This window comes from Lepus europaeus, chromosome 18 (assembly GCF_033115175.1).
Source record: "Lepus europaeus isolate LE1 chromosome 18, mLepTim1.pri, whole genome shotgun sequence".
NCBI classification, from domain to species: domain Eukaryota; kingdom Metazoa; phylum Chordata; class Mammalia; order Lagomorpha; family Leporidae; genus Lepus; species Lepus europaeus.
This window is the reverse complement of record NC_084844.1, coordinates 19,882,642-19,892,683: the sequence shown is the minus strand read 5'-3', so window position 1 is coordinate 19,892,683 and position 10,042 is coordinate 19,882,642.

Genomic DNA, 10,042 nt, shown 5'->3' with positions numbered 1-10,042 from the left:
CCAGCATCCCATCTGGGCGCCAGTTTGTGTCCTGGCTGCTCCACTTCCGATCCAGCTCTCTGCTATGGCCTGGGAAAGCAGTGGGAGATGGCCCAAGTGCTTGGGCCCCTACACCCATGTGGGAGACCCGGAAGAGGCTCCTGGCTCCTGGCTTCGGATTGGCCCAACTCCAGCCTTTGTGGCCATCTGGGGAGTGAACCAGTGGATGGAAGATCTTGCTCTCTCACTCTGTCTCTCCCTCGCTCTTTCTCTGTAACTATTCCTCTCAAATAAATAAATTAGTTCATTTAAAAAAAAATTACAAAGGCATGTGGGGGGAGCCTGGGAACCAGGAGCACCGAGCGCTGCTCTGGGCCTGCGAGAACGGTGGGGTGAGACGCAGAGATTGCCAAGCACCAACTCAACTGGCAAAGGATGCAAGCGCCCTGGAAACAGAAGCCATCAGCGAGGTCCTGCAGCCCACAGCTTGGGCCTCGACCCTGCTTGTGCCGAAGAAGCCAGTGCCTGTGCACTCCACACCTCCCAGACACTGGAGGCCTCTGTGGGCCGCTGAGTGCGGGGTGCGGGCGGGGGCGGGGCTGCTTCGTCCCTGGGTCGCCTCAGCCCGCCTCAGCCACGGGCTCACAGCACCCTCTGCTGCTAAGTCGCCTAGGACGGGGCTGGCGTGGACCCGGCTGCTCAGGGACAAGAAGTCAATTACGGAGCAGAAAAGACCACAGGTGACCTGTTCCAGAGTGTCCTGGAAACAGACGGCAGCTCAAGCCAACAACAAGCAGGCGGCTGGGTTCTCCCGCCAGTCTCTCCGTGTTTTCCGAGCTGAGTGAGTGGAAATCCCAGGTGCCCGGCACTGGCGTTCCCAGCACAGAAGCATTTTCTTTTTCTAGCATTTGTGAAACTCATTTAACACTGTCTCCATAGAGACCACGCCTACAATAACAGAAGGGGGGTTGGGGGGCAGACACACAAACGGGCAGAGAACTCAGTGCAGATAATCGGGCGTATCTTTCAGATCCCATAAAGACTAAGCTCCTGCCTTGTCCATGCCAAATTACAAACTGTGTCTCTGCCCTAACACAGGTAAAATTAGAAGCTCCATGGCAACATTATTTTGGAAGGTTTTCTCTTCTATTTATAGTTTGCTTATTTGGTTATTTTCCTTGCCAAAAACACCTGACAACCTCAAGATCCTTAAATGCCCTGGATCGGAAAGTCCCCTGTTTTATCCTGGGGAAGTGCTACTTTGTAAAGCAGAGAGGATATTGCTGGGAAGCCACACAGCATGGTGGCTGGGTGGCTGGACCCAGGGAACACACTTCTTCAAAGATGCACCGCTAACTAGGGCAGGTGCTGTGGCGTAGCAGGTAAAGCTGCTGCCCGTGATGCTGGCATTCCACATGGGCGCTGGTTCAAGTCCCGGCTGCTCCACTTCTGCTCCAGTTCCCTGCTAGTGCACCTGGGAAAGCAGTGGAAGATGGCCCAAGTGGTTGGACCCCTGCATCCACCTGGGAGAAGCTCCTGGCTTCAGGTTGGCTCAGCCCTGGCTACTGTGGTCATTTGGATGGAGGATCTCTCTCTCTCTCTGTCTCTCCTCTTTCTCTGTAACTCTGCCTTTCAATAAATACATATTTTTGTGAAAAGACGTGCCATTTACTAGCTGAGTGATTCAGGTAAGCCCTTCTGAGTGTCAGCAACCTCATCTGTAAAACAGGGCTGACAGTAAGACCTTGTCATGGCGTTGCGATAAGAACTCAAGGTTGTTTTTTAAAGAGTTATTTATTTATTTATTTATTTATTTATAAGGCAGAGTTACAGACAGAGAGGGAGAGATAGAGATAAGAGAGAGATCTTCTACCCACTTTCAGGCTAGTATGCTTTTTTCTTTTTAAGATTTTATTTATTTATCTGAGAGGTAGATTTACAGAGAGGGAGAGAGAATCTTCCATCTGCTGGCTCACTCCCCAGATGGCCCCCAAAACTGGAGCTGGGCCAACGCAAAGCCAGGAGCTAGGAGCTTCTTCTGGGTCTCCTACATGGATGCAGGGGCCCAAGCACTTGGGCCATCTCCTACTGCTTTCCCAGGCCATAGCAGAGAGCTGGATCGGAAGTGGAGCAGCTGGGACTTGAACTGGCGCCCACATAGGATGGCAGCACCACAGGTGCAGGATTAACCCACTACACCACAGCGCCGGCCCCAGGCTAGCGTGTCTTTGCCACCTTCTTTCTGCTGAAGTGTAACACGAGGTTTACCTTCTGCTAGAGGGGACACAGGTTAGCCTCACGGGGTCAGAAGAGGCTCATCTGAGCGAGTGGCAACCCAGGCAACTGTGTGTCAGTCTTCTGTGGCTCCTTGTAACCACCACGCAACAGGTGCCCAACATGTACTTGATTTAGTGACGAATCCAGCAGCCCCTTTGAGACCCTGGTCACCTGTTAGTGCTGCAGACAATGGACAGTTCCAGAACATCTATAAGGAAGCTTAGGCAGGACCAGCATCATGGCATAGCAGGTTAAGCCCATGAGTGCCAGTTCAAGTCCTGGCTGCTCCACTTCTGATCCAGCTCTCTGCTAATGTGCCTGGGAAAGCAGTGGAAGATGGCCCAAAAGTACTCAGGCCCCTGCGCCCACATAGGAGAGCTGGATGGATTTCCCAACTCCCTGGCTTCAGCCTGGCCCTGTCCTGGCTGTTGTAGATATTTGGTGAGCCAGAAGATTGGGGATCTCCCCAAACCCCTCTTTGTCTTTCAAATAAATTGTTAAAAATCCACCTTCTTGGCCAGCGCCGTGGCTCAACAGGCTAATCCTCCGCCTTGCGGCACCGGCACACCGGGTTCTAGTCCCAGTCGGGGTGCCGGATTCTGTCCCGGTTGCCCCTCTTCCAGGCCAGCTCTCTGCTGTGGCCCGGGAAGGCAGTGGAGGATGGCCCAAGTGCTTGGGCCCTGCACCCCATGGGAGACCAGGAGAAGCACCTGGTTCCTGCCCTCAGATCAGTGCGGTGCGCCGGCCAAAGTGCGCCGGCCACGGCGGCCATTGGAGGGTGAACCAATGGCAAAAGGAAGACCTTTCTCTCTCTCTCTCTCTCTCACTGTCCACTCTGCCTGTCCAAACAAAAAAATCTACCTTCTTAGCAATTTTTAAAAGACATTTCCTTATTTATTTGAAAGACGAGTTACACAGAGAGAAGGAGAGGCAGAGAAAGAGGATCTTCCATCCACTAGTTCACTCCCCAAATGGCCACAATAGCCAGGGCTGGGCCAGGCTGAAGCCAGGAGCCTGGGACTCACCCAGGTCTTCCACGTGGGTGGCAGGGACCGCAGTCCTTGGACCACCTTCTGCTGCTTTCTCAGGCACATTAGCAGGGAGCTGGAAGGGAAGTGGAGCAGACGGGACTCAAACCGGCGCCCACATGGGACGCCAGCACTGCAGGCAACAGCTAAACACCACAGTGCCACCCTGCCCCCAGCAATTCTTAATGGAATACGTTGTTATTAATCCTAGTCCCTGAGCTGTATATAATGGACTTCTTAGACTATTTGTCCCAACTGAAACGTTGTAGCCTTTGTCCAGCATCTACCCTATGCCCTACATGGTCCTACCCAGCCTAAGCACTTGGCTTTGAGAGTGGGCTTAACAGGGAAATCCACCAGCAGGCTTGGCTCCAGGCCGCTTCCACAGGGAGTTTCTGAAAAGCCCAGCAAACGAGGGAGAAGGCTGTCCCCACGGGCATCCTCTGCCCTGGACACAGGCCCAGGGACCTTCACCGTGACCCGGTCGCACTGCTTAAGAGTCTGGAGACGTGCTGTGCTGGCGGCTGTCCGCGCGGGGTGCCGACCTTTCTGGGGTGAGCGGGAGGCTCTGCCACCTCCATCCCCACCCCACCCCCCCATTCCCGAACAGCCCTGGTTACCCTCTGCTGAGGGCACTTAACTCAGAGTCTGGATCAAATTCAGGAAGGCAACGGGAGGCCGTTTCCTGCGAGGGAGCTTTTCATTAGGGCGTGCTGAGCCGTCTGCTTCCCGGCAGCACCAGGCGGGGGCCTTGGAGTTTATTTAAGTGCCCGTGAAGGAAGAGACCTGGCGTTCAGCACAGCTTGGCCAGCTCGCTGCTTTCCACTCGGGACTCAGGGGCAGGTGAGGCCACAGGCCACGCTGACCCCACCCCTTCCTGAGCTCACTCTGCGTCCTGCCCTGGCTCTGTCTTTCGTCGGACCTGTGCGGCTTTCATACCAACGCCTGCCCCCGTCTCTGGGCACACGCTCCCTCCCCAGGAGAGCGGCGTCCGCTCTGTGGAAGCCACGGCAGCTCGCTCTGCCACAACTTCGGGCCACTTGAGCCACAGGACTACTTTGCAGGCCACTGGGCACCCTGGCACTATTTCTGTGCTGTGAAATGGTTAGAGCTGTGGTCCAGAGCATGCTGTGCCCACACATACATGTGTGCGGGTGTGTGTCCAATCGAACTCTGTTCCCACAATTAACAGCTCATTCTTTTTGTTTTCTCGCAAACCTCATCAAAGACAACCCCTCAGCCCTGAACACAAAACACCTCCTCTGTCCTCTCCCCTGGGCAGTGGCTCTGGCCCCCGTGAGAATCAAGAACGACACCATCAGTTCAGGACCTGCAGCTTCAGTTTCCCTTTCAGTATACAGCCTCGAACCACGCTCATGTAATTCACTCGAGGGTTTCCATAGCTTACTAACTGTTATCTCAGAAAATTCCTTCTTTCTAGGATGCCGTGTCCATGTCCTCATTTCCGGTCAAGCAGCTGAAGCTCAGGGAGTGTCTCAGCAGGGACCCCAGCCACCCCGGTCTGCCTGGCAGTCTGGGTTTGTGCCGGTTGCACTGCCCTGACGTTTGGAGCACCCTTTGCACTCTCAAAAGTGCCAGAGCTGAGAAAGTAAGTGAATCCGTCGCTGCAGAGCCCAAGTGAGTGGGGAGGTCTCCAGACCCGCGGCTCTCTCATCAGAGTGCCCGCAGCCTCCTGCAAACACCACGCGGAAATTCACACCCCGGGGCACGGTGTTAGGGGGGACCTCAGGTGATTGAGTCGTGGTGCAGAATCCTCATGCATGGGATTATTGCTGTTGTCAAAGCAGCCAGGGGTCAGCTCTGTGGCATAGCAGGTTAAGCCTCCGCCTGTGGCGCCGGCATCCCATATGGGCACTGGTTCGAGTCCTGGCTGTTCCACTTCCAATCCAGCTCTCTAAGGCCTGGGAGAGCAGAAAATGGCTCAAGTCCTTGGGCCCCTGCACCCACATGGGAGATCTGGAAGAAGCTCCTGGCTCCTGGCTTTGGATCAGCCTAGCTCTGGCCATTGTGGCCATTTGGGGAGTGAACCATCGGATGGAAGACCTCTCTCTCTCTCTCTCTCTCTGCCTCTCTGTAATTCTGCCTTTCAAATAAATAAATAAATCTTTAAAAGGAGGAGGAGGAGGAGGAGGAGGAGGAACAGCAAGGACAGCTGTCCATGAAGCAGCTGCAGAATCTGGCTTGGTCTGGGACTTCCCGAGCTCCAGAGCTGTGAGAAATCCCTGTTGTTGATTCTAAGCCACCATGTGTCACAGTAGCCACAGTAGCCACAGAGAAACGCAGGGACAGGAGCTCGCTCATTCTCACACACGCACACACACGTGCACAAACACGCACACACACGGTGAACATGAATGCACATGAGCCTCTCTGTTCAAGGGAACCCTGCCTGGGCCCCTCCATGAGTGAGGAAATTCTCCCCATCTCCTACGGACGGGCCTACTCTATACAAGACTTTTACACCACGGCTCTCTCGAAAGCGTGCTCATCTCACTGAGAAAAGGCAGGCGCAGAGTTTCACGCTGCAGCCATTTGTTCCACAAGGAAGACGGCTTATTAAGCCCAGCTACCAGCACACAGAAAACCAGTGATGGTTTCTGGAGAGGGAAGCTGTGTTGCTCGGGGACAGGACTGAAAGAACTGTTCAATGTATGGAATTTTTAGTATTTAACTGACACAGAGCTGGCTTTGTGGCACAGTGATCAGCTGCCCCTCGAGAGGCCAGCGTCCTGTATCAGAGTGCCAGTTTGAGTTTAGGTCCAACCCAGCTCCCTGCTGAGGTGCCTGGGAAAGCAGTCAAAGAGGCCCAAGTACGTGGGTCCTTGCTACACACGTGAAGGACCCAAATGGAGCATGGGGCACCTGGCTTCAGCCTGGCCCAGCCCTGGCCATTACAGCCATTTGGGGAGTGAACCACAGATAGACGATCTCTCTCTCTCCCCTTCAAGTAAATAAATATTTAAAATAAATTGATAAAAATTTTTTAAATTTATTTTTATTTGAAAGTCAGAGTTACAGAGAGAGAGGAGAGGTAGAGAGAGAGAGGTCTTCCATCCACTGGCTCACTCCCGGAATGAACGCAATGGCCAGAGCTGCGCCCATCTGAAGCCATGATCCTCTTCCAGGTCTCCCACACGGGTGCAGGGGCCCAAGGACTTGGGCCATCTTCTACTGCTTTCCCAGGCCATAGCAGAGAGCTGGACTGGAAGAGGAGCAGTTGGGTCTCGAACCAGCGCCCATCTGGGATGCCGGCACTTCTGGCCAGGGCGTTTACCCACTGCGCCACAGTTCCGGCCCCAAATTGATAGTTTATCACACATCTTTATGGGATACCATGCCATTATTTTGATCCATGTGTACATTATTTTATTGTCCAGTCACGGTAAATTTAACTCCTCATTTATCATTCCTTTATGGTGGAGACTTTAACTTTTTTAAAGATTTTATTTATTTATTTGAGAGGCAGAGATACAATCAGAGAGAGGGAGAGAGAGAGAAAGGTCTTCCATCTGCTGGTTCACTCCCCAAATGGCTATAACAGATCGGAGGTAGGCTGATCTGAAGCCAAGAGCCAGGAGCTTCTTCTGGGTTTCCCATGTGTGTGCAGGGGCCCAAGCACTTAGGCTACCCTCTACTGCTTTCCCAGGCCATAGCAGAGAGCTGGATTGGAAGTGGAGCAGCGGGACTCAAACTGGCACCCATATGGGATCCTGGCATCTTAGGCAGAGGCTTAGCCCATTACAACACAGAGCCAGCCCCATACTTTTTAAAAATATTTTTATTTATTTGAAAGTCAGAGTTATACAGAGAGAAGGAAAAGCAGAGAGAGAGAAGAGAGAAGGAGGGAGGGAGGGAGGGAGGGAGAAGTCTTCCATCTGCTGGTTCACTCCCCAATTGGCCGCAACAGCTGGAGCTGTGCTGGTCCGAAGCCAAGAGCCAGGAGATTCTTCCAGGTCTCCCATGTGTGTGCAGGGGCCCAAGGACTTGGGCCATCTTCTACTGCTATCCCAGGCCATAGCAAGAGAGCTGGATGGGAAGTGGAGCAGTTGAGACTCGAACCGGCACCCATATGGGATGCCTGCGCTGCAGGCAGCGGCTTTACCCACTATGCCACAGTGCCGGCCGCCAGACTTTTTAAATCTTTAGGAGCAGAGGTTTAGCCCAGCGATTAAGATGCCTGTTGAGATGCCTGTGTCCCCGACTTCAGCTTCCTGCTGGTGCCGACCCTGGGGAGCAGCAGTAATGACTCAGGCAGCTGGCACATGGGCAATCCAGATCGAGGTCCCAGCTTCCAGCTCTGGCCCAGCCCATTGACCCAGCTCAGTCCTGGCCACTGCAGGCAGTTGGGGAATGAACCAGCAGACAGGGGCTTTATTTGTCTCTAAAATAAGTTGATTTAAAGGTAAATACATTTGGGGTGTGTGTTGTGGCACAGATTAAGCCACTGCTTAAAACAACCTCTATCCCACGTCAGAGTGCCAGTCTGAGTCCCGGCCACTCAGTTTCTGATCCAGCCTTCTGCTCATGCATTCTGGGAGGCAGCAGATGACGGCTCAAGTACTTGAGGCCCTGGCACCTAGGTGGGAGACCCGGATGGAGTTCTGGGCTCTGGCTGCAGCCTGGCCCGACCCTGGCTGTTGTGGGCATTTGTGACGTCAATCAGTAGATGGAAGATGTTTCTTTCTCTCTCTGTTGTTCTGCCTTTTGTAGATGAAAATAAACATTTTCTTTTTTTTTTTTTTTTTTTTTTTGACAGGCAGAGTGGACAGTGAGAGAGACAGAGAAAAAGGTCTTCCTTTTGCCGTTAGTTTACCCTCCAATGGCCGCCATAGCCGGCGCGCTGTGGCCGGTGCACCGTGCTGATCCGATGGCAGGAGCCAGGTGCTTCTTCTGGTCTCCCATGGGGTGCAGGGTCCAAGCACTTGGGCCATCCTCCACTGCACTCCCTGGCCACAGCAGAGAGCTGGCCTGGAAGAGGGGCAACCAGGACAGAATCTGGCGCCCCGACCGGGACTAGAACCCAGTGTGCCGGCACCGCAAGACGGAGGATTAACCTGTTGAGCCACGGCGCTGGCCAAAAATAAACATTTTCTAAAAAACAGAAATGGGCTGGCACCATGGCATAATGGGCTAAGCCTCTACCTATGGCGTTGGCTCAGGTCTTGGGAGACCCAGAAGAAGCTCCTGGCTTTGGATGGACGCAGCTCCGGCCTTTGTGGCCATTTGGGGAGTGAACCAGCAGATGGAAGACCTCTTTCTCTGTCTCTCCCTCTGTCTGTAACTCTACATTTCAGATAAATAAATAAAATCTTTTTAAAAATAAAATAAAATTATATACATTTTTAAACTTTCTTGGTAACACTTCTTACTCCAGGGCAGCCTATAAAATCAGCATCAATACTCCAAATTTTGCTTCAGAAGTTCAGGCTGAAGCTCACCTGCCCCCTGGCCCCTGCAACCCTGCCCTCCACTTACCTGCCTCTGGCCTCCAGACTCCTAACCCTGCCAAGGCAGCCGGCGTGGCTTTCCATCTTACCAGTCAGATGTCCCAGCCCCTGCTTTGAAGAAAGCTGAACTGGATCCTACCAGTCTCTCCCTAGGGGGTCCTGCCACGTGAGGAGCAAACGATTCCCCACCAAAGGCCCAGGTATCAGTCGCCAACTCAGGCTCCCCCCCATCAGCCAGGCGTGCGGCCCACAGCTCGCTTACTCGCACTTCCGGGGTTGGAAGAACACAGAGCCGGCAGAGCACGGGCGCAGCCTCCAATCACCCCCCTCGGCACCAGTTTTCTTGTCTCTCGTTAGGCCGCCTGGCTACGCCGTGGCCTCCTGTGTTGCAGCTGAGGTCAGGATTGGATCCTTACTGTTTTATCACCTATGGATGCACAAAGCCAGGATTTCTCCCCGGGTGTGGAACTCCAAAGCCTCTGCTCTGACCATGCTGGGCAGCCGCTGGTGCTCGGCTCCGGAAAGGCCAGTTCACACCTCCCCTCCATTGTGGATCCGGTTCTCCTTTGGGATCTGTGCACGCTGCTCTGTATGCTCAGCCTGCTGTCAGGGGCATACACAATTAGAACTGTTCTTTTATCATTACGTGTCCCTCTTCATCGTCCACAGCGATTCTCACCTTAAAGCTGAATTTGACACTAATACTGGTTTCCGGAGTCAGCACTGTGGTGCAGCGGGTTGAAGCCCTGACGTGCAGCGCCAGCATCCCATATGCGTGTCGGTTCGAGTCCTGGCTGCTCCACTTCCAATCCAGCTCTCGGTGATGGCCTGGGAAAGCAGAAGAGGCCCAAGTCCTTGGGTCCCTGCACCCACGTGGGATACCCAGAAGCAGCTCCTGGCTCCTGGCTTCAGATCAGCATGGCTCGGGCTATTGCGGCCATTTGGGGGGTGGACCAGCGGACGGAAGGCCTCTCTCTTTCTCTCTCTCTGCCTCTTCCTCTCTAACTCTGCCTTTCAAATAAATAAATCTTTTTTAAAATACTGCTTTCTTGGATTAGTCTTGCATAGTAGGTCTTTCTTCATCCTTTCAGTTCCTCAGTAACAGACTTAGAGAATCTTTTTTGTTGTTGTTTATTTATTTATTTGAAAAGTAGAGTTACAGAGACAGAGGGAGGGAAAGAGAGGTTTTCCATCTGCTGATTCACTCCCCAGATGACTGTAACAGCTGGGACTGGACCAGGCTGAAGCCAGGAGCCAGGAGCTTCTTCCAGGTCACCCATGTGGGTGCAG